The sequence below is a fragment of the Falco biarmicus genome, chromosome 4, assembly GCF_023638135.1.
Source record: "Falco biarmicus isolate bFalBia1 chromosome 4, bFalBia1.pri, whole genome shotgun sequence".
Lineage (NCBI taxonomy): Eukaryota > Metazoa > Chordata > Aves > Falconiformes > Falconidae > Falco > Falco biarmicus.
The window spans coordinates 110,522,605-110,537,920 of record NC_079291.1 but is presented as its reverse complement, the minus strand read 5'-3'; the positions used below and the strand labels follow the sequence as shown (position 1 = coordinate 110,537,920).

The following is a 15,316-nucleotide window of genomic DNA, read 5'->3' as shown; positions in this document are numbered from 1 at the left end:
GCAACAGATTTTTTTCTTATCACAAAATGAACATTTTTCAGAAAGTCTTTCAGAGCAAAATACAGTAAGTGTTCTTCACCTTACAAGCCTTCTGGCAGGGCGCTGACATCGTACATACATGGGGTTCTTTGCTGAGACTAGCCTTCCAGCAATTCAACAGCACTGCCAGCAAAGCTGAAGGACACACCAAGGTCAAAAGAAAGAAAAAACCCTGACAAAATAGTACCAGTGAGATGCGCTCTGTTAAAAAAATGTGACTGTAGACAAACAATTCTAAAACCTGAAGAAAAAGAAAATATATCTGGATATTATCAGATGCAGTATTCCCTCTGAGAAAAAAAATTTTGATACCTAATTATTTAAAATTAAAAAAGCAGATTAGTTAAAGCACAGCATGACATCATTCATCTACATCTTTTAATAACATCGGCTTCAACCTTAAAAAAAAAACCCTATCTTTTTAAACAGAACTTAGTGGGGATTAAGCTGGTATGTTGAAAGTATTTCTGAAAATACACCGGTTGAAGTTAAATCTAAATTGTTTAAATGTAAATCTGGAAAAATTATCTTGGCAACAAACATTTGCAACATTAGATGTTAATGAAATTTGATATCACGTCACAGCTTTTCGATAGCCCAGAGTCAATGACTCTGTGCTTTTATGCATGGGCTGCTTTGTGGTCTTGTGTCGAGATAACAGGATTTTAAAAAAACCCAAACAAATCCCACAAACGACAAAGCTAAATATTCAGGTAATCTCTCGAGAAATGGTAGTCAGGTACAAACAGCCGTTCTTGCACTCGGTGGTTAAACTGCTTACAGCTTTTCAAAGCTCTAACGCTGCCTCAGCCGGGAGCTCCAAGGCAGACAGTGACTCAAAGGTGCAAATCAAATGGCTGGTGCCCACGGGTCCCCTTCCGCCCCTCGCACCTCCGCCATCCCTCACGCGCAAACGTGCAAGCACGGCAGTCTCCTTTGAAGTCCTGAAATTATACAGAAATGCCTTAAATCCTACAACAAAAAATAAATACCGTGGTCTTTGAATTTTCCCTCTAACAAATCAAACTGTTCCCACCAGCGAGAAATTTCCTGGTGCCAACAGGGTTTCAAAAATCGGTCTGTAGGAAAAAACAGAGAGAGGGGGAGAGAGAGGGGGAGAGAGGGGGAGGGGAAGAGGGCAAACGGGCTCGGTACGGACATAGGGCTGAGCGGCCGTTCCAGCGCTCCGCCACAGCTCTCCCAGGATGGAAGCTTTACAAGTGGAAGGAGCATCTTTTATCCCACCGTTTTCCTGTCCAGCCTTCCAGCACCAAAGCAGAGGTAGCTGCCTCAATAAAGCCTAGATTTAGCGTTTAGCACAGTATCATCCACATCTTCCCTTCCCTATAGTTGTTACACTTTATTTACAATGTCTGGAATTCCTCTCCCCTCCCTCCCCTGCAAAAAAGTATAATGCAAACAGCTCCAGTAGTTGTCTTCTCAGGGCATGGATCTTAGTACAAAATTATATTCTTTGAAATATTTTGGTGTGGATTTTGCCTCATTTTGGGGTCATCCACCAGAACACAGGCAGTAGCCTCTCTGTGCAGAAACCTTTCTAAGCTTCTCATGAAAGCTAGCACAAAAGTTTCCACACACAAAGATGACTTTAAAATAATATGCAGCTCATCTTCATAACTGCAGGACTATTCCTCCAAAATAAATAAGGAGAATTCAGTATTTCTGCCTAGCATTGGACACGGCTTTGTTACACCTAGACTCATACAGTATTTATACACATAGCTTGCCACCAGCCATCATTAGCTCACGCGCACCCAGGTGCTGCTACGCTGCCCCACTGGTGACTAACACTTCCGAGAGTGAGAGAGAATTAGAAACTCACTGGCTTCTAGAGTCCCTCAGGAACTGTAGTTCTGGCCATTCCCCTCCGAGTCAGCGGCCGCAGACACAGATGACACTGTATATTTTAACGATGCAGGGTGAAAGGCACTCTCAGCTCTTCCTGAATGGCAGAGCCTGTTCAACCACAGTCACCGGCAGCCGTACAACACACACGCTGAGCACGGTTTAGAAGGAACTGTGAGACTATCTACTGGGCATTGAAAGTACCAAAAGTCCCCAAATTCCCCCAGCGACAAATAACAAAGGCAAGGTTTCCACGTGCCCTTTGCAGAGCTGGCAGCAGAAGGTTCTTTGGCTCAGGTCACCAGAATTAGGTCTAGGTGCCCAGTCTCTACTGGAGTCAAGGAGAATTGGGAATCTACCTGTTTTTGTGGATCTAGATCTTAGGAATCCAGTGGGAGAAAAATTCACCTGGCTGCTTACTTGGCAGTGATCCCTGGATAAAATAAAATTCCTGGCACTAGCAAATTACAACTGTGCTCTGTATCTGATATAATGTTTTGGTGGCAGTTCACCTCAAAACTGATTTACAAAGCCACCATAGGAATCTACTTTAGGAACCAGCAGCTCCCCAGATCCCACCTGAGCTTGTGGAGTTCAGCAAGGACTTTGGGGAGCCAAGGCTGGAATACCTCAGCTCAGGAGCATGCACACCTGACATCTCATATTGCTCAAACTTGTTACATCTTCCAGACTCACTAGAAGCAGGCAAGCATTTATTCTGATATTTTCTAGCAGGCAAGAAAGTAATGGGACTAATGCCATGGGCTGGTTAAGTATTTTGATCTCGGTATTAGGTCATCTTGCTTTACATCCACGATATGCATAGCCAGAGCTAATTGTTAATCTGCTCAGTGCTCTATCACGAGCTCTGCCGGCACTAAGTGTTTTGCATACAAATACTATTTGCAGCCTCTTCTTCTATCTCCCATTTCTGTACATCGAGGTAGAGGACCCGTATTTCAGGGTATGCATTTAAAAATGGACATTTGAAGTTTCAAAGAGCACTGCAGGGGCTGTGCTTCAGGGGCTGCAGCGGCCACATAGCCCGTTGGTAGGAATCCGTTTTACAGCTATTTCTGTAGAGTTTGTCATACAGTCAGTGGCATTCTGTGAAATCAGAAGCCAACTTAAATCTAGCATTTCTGCTTGCACCTGTAGAAAAAAAAAATGCAGTTAGGTGGAATCTGCTGGTTTGAGTCTGTTTTGGATGGTCTTAGATGTGATTTTACAGTTAAAGTTACCTGATGATAAAAAGCCTGGAAGAGATGTCTTCCCTGGCTTTCCTCCTAAAACGTGTAAGGGGTCAGCCAAATCTTTTTCCTCTGCCCAGAGAATCTGGCAGAGTAACACACCATCCCTCTTCTTGGTTCTTAACATAAAAAGGAACAGATTGATAAAGATAATTTCATGAAAACCAGATTCTGAGACCAGACTTTTAGTATGGGACTTCGTTAACAGCTCCATCTTCTCTAACATCTGCCGCCACTAAAAGGACTTGTCCCAAAGTACATCATCCCACTTTGCCATGGGAGGGATCTCCTTCCCCCATCATGAACCCTGCAGAGTTCAGCCGGAGCAACTTAACCTTTTGCATTCCGGCAACCAAAATTTCCTCCAGCGTATTTTTGTATTGTATTCACTCTGGGGATCCTAGATGTTGATGATTCCCAGATGATCAAACTCCTTTACCACAGTAACCCCTCAGCTAGGTGCATCCTGCTTGGTGAGAAAGGCAGAGAAGGCAGTTGTCTGGGGAAAGAAATGCAGAAGAAAAGAGCTTCAGCAAAAGATTTCCTGTCTCATTTCTAAAATGAGCAACCGAAATAAGGGCCATATATATTCATGCTCCCTCCTCTTCCCCTGCTGTTATTTCTCTGCACAGGTTGTTCACCTCCAGTTGCTAAGCAACATGCTTGTCTCACATGCTCTACATCCCAGTGCGCAGGGAAAAAAGGGAAAAAAAAGATCCTGCAGGGGCAAAATTATGCTGACAAGTAGGGAGCATAAACTTTTTCCTCTCCTCCCTCCCTTTTCTCCCATGCTCAACGTCTTTCACACTACATTAAATCTCATCTCACCGTTCTCCACTAAAGCAAGCAGCGCAATCCTGGGTTAACCGGAGCATACTCCCAGGATGGCTATTAAAAGAAAAAAAAGGCAGAAGAAAGGAGATCAGTTCACGAACCATATTCTTTTCTGATGAAAAGTATTGAGATTTCCTCGGAACAAATAGCAAGACTCCCAGAGGACTGTTGCTGTTACAAATGTTTAAATCCTGCACATGCCACAGTAATCTAGGACAGGTTATAGACACAGAACATTATGTATTCTGCAGCAACGTAAAATCCATTTTCTTTACTTTTCTTATTATCAAAGCCTTTAAAATTTGACCATAAAGCATAACTCCTCCAGGCTGCAATTTATTTCTAATGCAAGGTCTCAGTGCTGCCTGAACTCATTTTTTTTCTTCTGTTATCCACCCACACAGACCATGAACATTTTAAAGAAATAATAAAAATAAGGTTCACTTAAGCTATTCAGCAAATTTGAAAAATAATTGAAAAAAATAATAAAAAAAATTTGTATGCTACACTATTCCTATGCAACCCAATTACTTGAGAGGACTCTCAGGACTACATTTTGAAAAAAACGTAAGTTTACAACCTTGTATGTAGAGATATGTTGTTCAGAGCAAAGCCCTTCCCGCTGGCAGGTCAGCTGCGATGTTCTGCTTTCCTTTATCAATACTGATTCCAATCCTTTTTGGGCTACAGCTTACTCAACCCTCAGCATTTCCCGTGAGCCACCATGGTGTCAACCTTTCATTAAATATTCCATAAAATGCAATATAGTGCTGTACTGGAGTTGGTACCTTAGTGTACAGTACTGATCCGTTCTGCAGAACACTTTTCCTTCCCTTGTAGACCAACAGTGGTAAACTAATCCCAGTTTGGAAATAGATTGGAACATGGGTCTGGTTCTGAGCCGCAGTTTACCATCAGTAAAACAGATGAAGTCCTTTGCTTCCCTGCTTTATTTATTTAAATACACAGTGTTCACCACAGAGGACGAATTTTGCTACTACGACTGCTACATTTCTGACAGATAATACAGATTTGCCATCCAAACTATCTATCAAACAGATCAAACCAAGATCCAAAAGACCCCAACATTTTAGATTGAAACCAACTAAGCATACTTCTGAAACAGAGCATCAAAAACAGATTTATCTAATCCAATCTGTAATTTTCTGATTAAACTAAAAGATTTTCAGATCTTCTGACAATTCAAGGCTGAGGCTTTCATGGCTGAACGAAACGTTTTGTTTGGCTGTAAATTACTTTCTGAAGGAGTAGAAGAGGGTACAGCACAGCAATGGCAGTTGATATACTGATACCGCAGTGGTTTCACCATCTGGATGGGTGTGATACTACCACGATTAGACAAAATTACTAATGCAGAATTCAAAACAAAACACATCCCACACGCTGAGCCCTTCCTTATGGCCTAGCATAACCATGGTACACTTCCTATCACCCTTCTCTCTTCCTGCAACTAGTTGTAAGATGTCTCCATTCCTGAAGTAAGGGAAGACCCTAATAAGATTGTGAAGGGAAAGGATGTCTCTCCAGTAGTCATCAGTACACACCTTCTCTGTAAAATGCAAAAAATCATCAGGGACCTGGGACCCACCATAGTGAGATGTGAGTAGGGATCCTACAGCCCTTGTCAGCTGAAGCTGTCCGGAGCTCGCCTCTTCCCAATTCACTCTGCCTCACAGTCTTCTTCAGCCTTCAGTTCCTTGAGCCTTCAGTTCCTCAAAAAGAAGCCCCAAATCCAGGTATCTGATCCCACGCTCTGCATGCACTACCTACTAGACAAATGGATTTACAGTTTACAAGACCTTTAGCTATCACTGTGCTCCAAGAGACTTCAGCTAGTCTGTCCATAACCATTTCTCTATGACAAGACAGGTTCATATCTTGTAACATGGAGGCATCATCACATCAAAACAGAGTAAATATAACCTTGCGTTGATTCACAGTATTTGAAAAAAATATAAAAATCTAAGTAACAGGAAATAATGTGCAGAAAATGCACAAACGAGACTGAATCATAGCAGACACTTGATTTTCTGTGTATTATGAACAATGGGGAAAACAGAAACAGAAAAAAATTCAGGGTTTTTTGCCCACAGTCATAAAAGTAATATATTTTGTTTTCACCTCCAGACAGTGGTCTCAGCCTGCAGGCCCAGGGAAACATTTAGCTATATAATAGTCGTTGTTCTTCAGTACAACACTATTCTGTTTCACCTGCTCGTTCAGTGAGAGACTAACATAAATCTTGCCTAAGAGGGCAGTTCAGTTCTGACAGTCTTCTGGTTAAAATTGATGCTTGTAGGGAAAATGTGTTTTCCCACCCAGTCTTTCAAATAGGAGTGCTTTGTGTACTCTTGTAACAGTGCTCTTTAAAAGCATCAAAAGAGCTTGGTAGAGAAACAAGACCTTTCGAGCTAATTTCAGGTGATTAGAGGATTAGCAGGTTTAGGTTGACGGAACTGTGAAATACAAAATTCAGATTTTGAGGGGGTAAAAGTATATCTTAGAACTATCACCTGTATGAGCATAACAAAACGTGATAATTTTCTGAAGTATTCTACAAATTCTTTGAGACCTCTTCCTCACACAGACCCCTCACTAGCAATGAAAAAAAAACTTAGAAGGGAAAACAACTTCTCATTGCTCAATTCTTTAGGTAAAGCCACTCCTACAGCACCTGAACTCTACAAGACTTTTGTATAAGGGTACATGTTTTGTAAGAACCATATCAGAAACAAATTATCCAAAAGGAGACAAGCAGGTCTGCTGACATCATCCACATCACAAGACAGTCATTTTACATACCAAAGAAGTCAACCAGAAGGTATCTTCTATCTTGCATGGCATACCAAAAAACATTGAAGGAAGCCACCTTCACTTACCTATGAAATTGCCTTCTTTCTCCTTAATTTTATGGCACAGCCCATTTTAACCATAAAGCATCTATTGTGTTCGAAATCTGTGATATTTCATTGAAGGCAAAAGTCCTTGTTCCCAACAGTCGATAGCTGTTGGGTACAAGCCAGTAAGCCAAAAAATAACAGAAGAAAACTAGTACCAAGCAAGGCTTCCAACCCCCACGCCTGCATTTTCCCTTCTGTAAGCAGCAGCAGAGAACACAACAGCGAGTCTTCAGGGGCGCAGCAGGCACTCCTGCATGCAGGGGTGCAAGGAGGTGTGCTTGCAGCAGCAGCAACTGACCCTCTCATTAGCAAGCGTTTCTGTTGCTACAGCACTTGCAAGCAGCACTAGAAGACCAGAGACAGAGAAGGTATCTAAAAAACCTCCACTTTCTTAGCAGGGAAGTAAAGCAGCACCAGGTCAAAGCTCACCACGCAGTGTGCAGAGATCTGGGTGCGGTTTGGGTGCCAGCCTCCCAGCCTGTCCTAGCTGTAACCAGTTCTGCTTCCAAAGCCAAGCTCCCATCAGCCATCAGACACGCCAAACACCCTGCCTGGGACGCAGCACGTCTCCGCACCCATACGTAATACGCAGTCAGGCAATGCCCATTACCTAAGAACACTGGGCGTTAAGATCAGAATTGTCAGGACCTGAAGGTTTAAGGCCTTTAATGAGCTAAAATAATTATTATTCTCAGACAGTTTTAGTGCAGCTGTAGTAGGGATGTATTTTATTTCTTTTATATCACCGAGAAACTTGAGGCTAACTCTCTCTAAATATATGTCTATAACCTTATTGGTATTATATAATCAAGAAAATCACGTAAAGGTCTCTGCATTCTGTACTCCCATGCAACTGTTCCATTGACTTGCACAAAACCAAGTGGACATTTCATTTCGGGAGCGTTCTCCTCTGGCTCCTTTAAGCCTTTAATCTTTATCTTATTCTATTATACTGTTGTATCTATTAATGGATTTACTGTACTACACAGGGACAGAGTGAATGGCAGTGTGTGTGTGTATGAAAAAGACATATATAGTCTCCTATGGACTATCAAGCAAGGAATGTAGACAAAGCAAAAATCTCACAAAAAAAGTTGCTAACAGATAATGTCCAGATATAACGTGGAAGATGAAAATTCTTTAAAAATAATCAAGACTTGGAAGTCTGACCAAGAAAATTAGCAGCCAAAATACCCACTGGTCTTTGACATCCTGGCCAGAGTTTTTGAGACTTTTTAGCTCTCACCTTCATACCTTCCCTGTACTCACATTCCAGTGTAAAGAAAATTAAAAAGTAGCGGAGGCTGCCACGCAGCTTTTCAGTATGTGCATGTCAGTCTTGGCCTACAACCAGGCAGGACTGACTGAGGCACAAAGACAATGAAGAAAAACCTTTGGAACAGAATCGGGTAACATTAATGCAAGCTCCAAGCGTTAATATCTTTTCCTCTCAAGACAGTATTTTAAATTAGAGCTTTCATTGTCCGCCTAAGAGATGTCAGAGCCCAGTCAAGGCGATGCTGGTGTAGTACCTAATGGGCAACGGTTGCCCTTTCATTCACTGATGACACTTTATTTAATACCAGCTATTAATACATGATGGCATTTTCTATCAAGGGTGTCATAAAAAGGTCAGATTCCATTACTGCAACTTGTATATATGAGGACAGGCTCAACCCTTAAGCAACACTAATATCCTACTACTTCCAGCCAGCTTGCTCCAAGTGCAGCGTCATTCTGCCAAGTACAGGCAGACTGATGTACCCAGTCTCGCATGTCTGAAATCAACAGCAGCATGGAGGCACCAGGAGCACCCGGCCGCCAGGACTCAGTCACAGATGAGAGTATTCTGACAGCATTTTCTCCTTTCTTTCATTGCTTTTTCTGGTAAATAGGCATTTGCAACTACAGCATATCTTGTATTTCCAGAGCAGGTCCAGATGACCTGTGTATGAAGGTCAGGCTGAGTGTTGCTTGGCACTGCTGGTTACAATGGTTTCTTCTTATGAAAAGTGTTGTCGAATGGCTCCTGATTTTGTTTGCTATATTGATCCAAAAATTGTTTAGATGACTAATTCCCAGACAAAAGGTTGTGTACTCTGTGTTCTTTTCATCTCCTCGTTTATGTGTAGTTCAGCTGGTCATTTAAAACCCCACTGCATTAGTCTTGTTCCCTCGGTGGAATGCTGCCTTTCAAACAACAACCTGAAATACTAGAAAATGGTTGAAATTACCCTTTAACAAAGCATAATCCATCATGAGTACCAAGTACATCTTAATACGCAAATCAGAGAACTGTAGAACAGAAATACAACTCAACCCTTTCATGCACATAAATATCCACCAAGGGTTTTTTATTTTTAGTTATTTCATTTGTCAGTAAGTATCATGAATACCTCTTTTGATACTTTCCATATTCTTCTGTGAGCTCCACAGCAGTGTTTTTTTCTCAGCTCATCCCCATTCACTGATTAACTAACCTCAGTTTCTCGCTTGGCTTCTCTCTGGTGAGGTCTCCCTAAGAAAAGATGATTTTGTACATCGAATGGATTAAACAATAAAGCCAGTAAGTTGTGTGTGGGGGTTAATATTTACAGAGCAACTGGAAAACTAAGAGCTCCCTAAAGCAAAATAAGGCACCTAAGTGTTGATTGCGCTAATTTGCAGTTTACTTCATACGTTTCTGTTGGTAAATGTATTGGCACTGCAGGGCTGCTGCCACGGTGATTTATGGCAAAGTTGCCCGTTAGCACAGCTAGCCATATCTACCTCCCAAAGCATCACTACGAAGCTTGCTTTCCACCCCTACCCCAGCCCTCAGCGCAGGCATCCAAAGACGACACAGAAAACAGCAGGGAGTGCAATTGTGACAGGTTTCCCTCCTCAGGGGCAGCAATGAATTGGGGTAGGCTTGCACCACCTCTGGCATTTCAGTGCATAACCAAGAATCCAGACACCACCGTCCTGTTCAGAGTGACACCCAGAAATGGTGTCATCTCCATCCCACATGTCCTGCCTGAATCAGCTGCCTTTTTATCACTGCTGAACCCCTTTCAGAAATAGTTAAGGACCACTACCGTTTACAAAACTAAAACAGACACACAGCAAACAAGCATTAAGCTTACTAATTACTTAGAAAGCTTGGCTAACAGGACTGTTCCATACATTGCCAAGTTCATCAAGTAGCAAACACATTTAGAGTTGAAAAAGCAACCCACTGTAAAGGATTGTTTCTTATGACGCAGGTGACCATTTCTATTCCCATAGAAAATGAAGTAACATACCACTTTATTTTTCTCAGTACCTAGTCTTTTGAAAAGTTTTATTGTACTCATGAAATTCTAGAACTTTTCAAAAGACTAGGTACTGAGAAAAATAAAGTGGTATGTTACTTCATTTTGTACTAGAGAAACTTCAGCACTAGAGAAACAAAGCAGTGTGCTGAGGCTAAGCGTTCCCTAGGAAAATAAAATTCATAAGCAGATATTTTTTTGGGTCTAAATATGCCCTGGTTTGAACCCGTCAAGGCAGCAAAAGAAGGGCTCTGCAGTTCCACACCAGCTCAACCAGACATAAAGGAAGTGGCATGTGGCACTGTGACGGGAGACTCTGGCAGAAGGGCTGGGAATTCAGCAAACGGCAAGAAGCAGCGCGGCAGCTTCAGGAAAGGGAGACTTGACAGCACTTCATTTCTCCTGACCTCTCTGTTCTGCCCTCCCCTGGCAATGACACTTATCCAGGCACTGAAAGGGAAAAAAACACAAGCAAACAAATGGCCTATTCCGCTCTGGAAAGGCATTCCGTCGGTGAGGTGGCAGCTGCACCAACAGGTGAAAACGAGCCCTATCTGCTACATTACAGCGCTAATTTCATTTGGCAGAAAATCACTTGCAAATCAAGTAAATGTGACAGAAGCATTTTCCCTTGTGTTTGGCCACGTCCAGAAACTACAGCCACAGCTGTTTCGTTTGCTGTGCAGTAGGCTAATGCAGTATCAGTGAAAAATAAAGCACATTTTCCATTGCTACGCTAGCTTCCACTAGCTTCCCCTGAAGGCTTAGTTGAATTTTTCTTCCATTCAGGCTCAGTCTTCCCTGGTAACAATAATCCTGATCAGTGTCTTCATTACAAAATAAACTGCTGCACGATCTTCCTGTACAACACAAACTCTGTGTTCTTTACAGTCTCAGTTATTTCATTTGAAGCAGTGCCCATTTACAAAGGCTTCAGTTTGCATGACCCATGAGTACAGTGCATTGCGAAAGGCTGCCACCACCACAGTCCTCAGCTCATGGTTAAGAAATCATTTTTGTTGCAGTTTCTCAGGTTTCAGGAAAATCTTTGACACCTGACGCAGTCTGATGCTGGTACATACACATGACGTTCAAGCTGACTGATGTCCCCACAATGACATGCCAGTTGCAAGCTGTAGGGAGATGATTTTAAAAGCTAGGACAGATTTACTCATATGTATTGATTTTATATGTATCTATACTTAAAATAAATGTCTTCTAAATATCAATGCTCATCCGGATTCTTCTGGTTTGTGTGTTACCCCATCTTTGAACTCTCTTCTGCACTGCTCTGGCTCAGCTCAGTGCTAGAAACTGACCGTTTATTGCAATGAGAAACAAGGCTTTGGGCAAGGGAAGTACCAGATAACGGACCGAAGTAAAATTTGATGGGCTGCTCGAGTTTGATAGCTGCTAAAGTCAGCATTACTCCTCACAAATCACTTTACTTCCCTAAGCTTCCTCCATGGAAAAGTAGACTTTACAGGTCAGAGCATTATATTCACTAACAATTAATCCATTCTAAAATACAACCTGACTTTTCTAAGGGATGGTTTAATTCTTTCAGAGAAACTATGAAAGTTTAAATTCTTTTCTTCAAATAGATGGTATGACCTCCTTCCTTGACCCTAGAAAAGCAACCTAGAGGTACATGTCACCAACATGTGTGCAGGAGGTTGAGCTACAAAGCAGCCACTTCCAAGTGGTACTGTTGAATGCTGATAACGGAGCAGTTCCTCTCAAAAACAAACAAACAAACAAACAAACAAACAAAACCCACAACAAAACAAACAAAACAAAAACAAACAAAAAACCCACCACAATAAAACAACATCAAGTGATTTTACCAGTGGATTTGTTTCTGAACCAGTGAATAAAAGCCATCCTGGTAGTTAATGTCTATCAACGCTGCCTTCCAGGAGTTACAGGAGTGTTGTGCCAGACAATACGGACCAGAGGGTTCAGGCATTGCTCCATTCTTTCGAGATGTGGTTTCACAAAGCTAGCGGGACAGGTCCCATCTGGCAGGAGGGCAGGCAGAGAAGGCTGCATGGCTACCAAACAGGACATGCAGTTCCTTCATACACTGATCCTGATGCTGTGGGGAGCAGGGGCAGGTCCTGCTGATGCATGTTCTATCAGCCCAGTCATTCTCCACTACAGCAAGTCCACCAGCACATGCTGAATGAAGCAGTTAACACAGTCTTCGCTAATTACGTGGAAGCAATAACTTAGGCACCATCTTCTACACTTTGCTAAACGGTGGGAAGGGAGGGCAGGAAGTACATCACCGTTATGCAGAGCATACCAAGTAATTCCCTGCAGGCAATTCAGCAAACTTTAAGAAGGTTTCAAGGGGGGCACCCTACAGAACAGATCCTGAAAGAGCAGTTTTAAGGGGGGGGGGGGGGGGGGGGGGGGGCATTGCAGGAGTTCTAGGAACAGGAATCTCCAGAAAGTTTAGTTCTCCAGAGGACTCTCTGCTCAATTCCCTTTGCAGGGTTTAACAGAAAGGAATTTCGAGTCCCCTTACAGGACCGCAACAGCTCCTTTTAGATTTTCTCAACTGGGAACCTTTGAGCTTAAGAAGCAGCACTGTAATAGATCCAGCGTTGCAAGACTGGATCTTCTTGATCTCAGGGGAGACACTTCAATAATTAAATCCATTCCTCATATGTAAAAGAATTTAATCATTAGTACCGTTGATTACTGAGTGCTATGCACACTGATAAGGATCGTGCCTCAAATACTTTTGCTATTCGAATGGGCAACAGCAGTTTTCCTCTAACGTCACATGGACTTTTGCTCTCACAGGCTACACTGTTGTTCTGAATGAACAACTTGGGTTGATTTGTCTTGCTCCCATGATATAAAAATGTTTGGGAGCTGATGTAGCAAGCGGCTACTTGCAATAGGGTTTTTCCTGGCAGCATGGCTATGGGAAAACAGGCAGTGTCCTTCCAGGGCCATTGGAGCTGGCCGCAGTTTGCACAAAACACCAACCCACCACGCAACCGTCGCGCCCTTGTCCTTCTGGAGGGGCCACTGCAGCCCCCGCTGGGTAACATGTATGTCTGCGCTGGAGCAGTACCAGCATCCTAAACCACTCTTGGCTTTACTATACAACAGGCTTCTACAGCCCGATAGCCGTGATAATCACCATTTACGCTCAGGAGCAGGGGAATGATTTATGAACTGTGGAAGGTAATTGCAGCATCATAATTGTTCTTTCTCTAAATTTACTCTGAACAACAAAGGCACTAATGGTCTTATTAACCTAATCTTCTCTTAATGCCTATATTATGTTTTTGGCAGACCACACTTAATTTACATACTCAGTTGACCTCTTTCTATCACGCACAGACAGCTTCTTGCTTACCACCATGTTATCAGCTCTTGGTGTGAATACTAAGAAGAGAAGGGAAACCACTGTTGAACCATAGGGGAAGGCAGTTCTAATTAAGTGGCTGAAAACCCTAGTAAGATGGAGAGTCAGAACAAGATAAAAATTGGACCCAGTTTTTTCCGGGTAACTAGCCAAACTAAGTTCCCTAATTACATATTAATTAGTGTCCCTCTCTCTCCCTCTCTACATATCAAAAGGCATGGATTGAACTGACATATCAAACAAGAAAAAGACACTAAATGGCCTGGAAATCAGTTTTGGGAAATAATTATCTATTTGACTGCTCATGTACAGGTACAGATCGCTAAAGTGTAAAATCTTTAACTTACAGAAACTTGGAAGTATTAGCTGATGCCAGAATTGGTAGTTCAGGTAAAAAACTTTAAAACTCAACTTCATTCTCAGATGATGCTCAGTCAATAAGTTTTCCTTGACACTGGAAAACCAAAGTGCAAAGCTCCCCAGTAGTTAAATAAATAAAGATTTGGTTTGGTTTAGACACCGCAACTACTCAAAATGAGACTGATAGCACGTGATCTCCTTCTTAGAAAGCCCATAATGCTGATATAATAAAGTTGTTTAACCCATGATGATTTAGCATCTAAGGGAAGCAAGGATTTTAGGGAGAGGTACTAAATATACTTTTTTGTTTGATTTTAGACCAATAGAGTTGGGATAAAGAAAAAATGCTCATTCTGTACATCTAAAGCCTTCTTTAAGACTGGAATAGAAGAAGTCTTCAAAATCAAATACAAATTGAGAATGCTTGCTGAACAGCCAAAACAATTCACTCTTATAAAACACCCCCCTTATTTTCCTACTGAAAAGAAGGTAAGGTGCATGTGATGCAGCTGCTGAAGGAGGGTTGGGGTTATTCGTTGGTCTCTGCTAGATCTTCAAACAAATGATAATCAATTTTTCCAGGATCCACCAAAGAAAGTTTCTCCTCTACTGTTCTTCAGAAAGCTAGGAAGAAAACCAAATCTCATTTACGTGAATTCTTCTGGAACTACTGCACTTCTGGAAGCCTAAAGGGCTGAAGTCTGCACCATGTCACTCTGCTGCTCAGTCCTAGGTACGCTGTACAAGTTCAATGAGTTTTTCTTCTCTTAGTGATATTTAATGGATAGATTCTTTCAATCAACTACTTTTACATGCTCTTCCAACTTCCACATCATTCTAAACATGTCTCAGACTATTTTCATCTTTTTTTCTGGATAGCTTTGGACTCTGACAAGTCCTAGTGTATATAATAAATTTATTTCCTGCAATATTGGAAGTTTTCCTGAAGCAATTACTTCCAAAGGCATTCAGATGTCTGCCTGCTCTTTGGTGAATTCTTAGCTTATTAAGGTAGAAATACATATGAGCTGCTGTCAGGGAACAATAAAGTTGAGCCTGCCCTTAACTTGCAGATTTTCAGTGACCAGATTCTATTTGGCTGCTGAATTGTTTTGGGAATTGCATACATTACTCCTGAGTTTCTGCTTCTGCCAAGCAGAACTCTGTTAATTGATTGTCCTCCCATGCTGTAAAGAACTTTGTAAAGTACTGCTACAGTTGAGGCTTTAGAGCTCTGAACAGATTTTTTTTCCCCCCACAAGTGATTATAATTTCTCAAATGTTAAATAATACTGCTGCTCACTGTATGTTGTTTAAGCTGCGACATTAAGAACTATCTCGTCCTAAAAATCTGTCTCCTAGCAA

General features: G+C 41.9%; 1 long non-coding RNA gene across 2 annotated transcripts; it reads right to left on the bottom strand.

Annotated features, from left to right (window-relative positions):
• Positions 1 to 1,192: 1,192 nt before the first annotated feature.
• On the bottom strand, positions 1,193 to 10,221 carry LOC130149255 (uncharacterized). Of its 2 annotated transcripts, XR_008821844.1 has the most exons (4): positions 5,599 to 10,221; positions 3,984 to 4,043; positions 3,147 to 3,654; positions 1,193 to 3,057 (listed from the first exon to the last, which is right to left on the bottom strand). It is a non-coding gene; the product is annotated as an uncharacterized LOC130149255 (long non-coding RNA). The 2 variants fall into 2 exon arrangements; XR_008821845.1 differs by having other exon boundaries at positions 1,193 to 3,654.
• Positions 10,222 to 15,316: the final 5,095 nt, after the last annotated feature.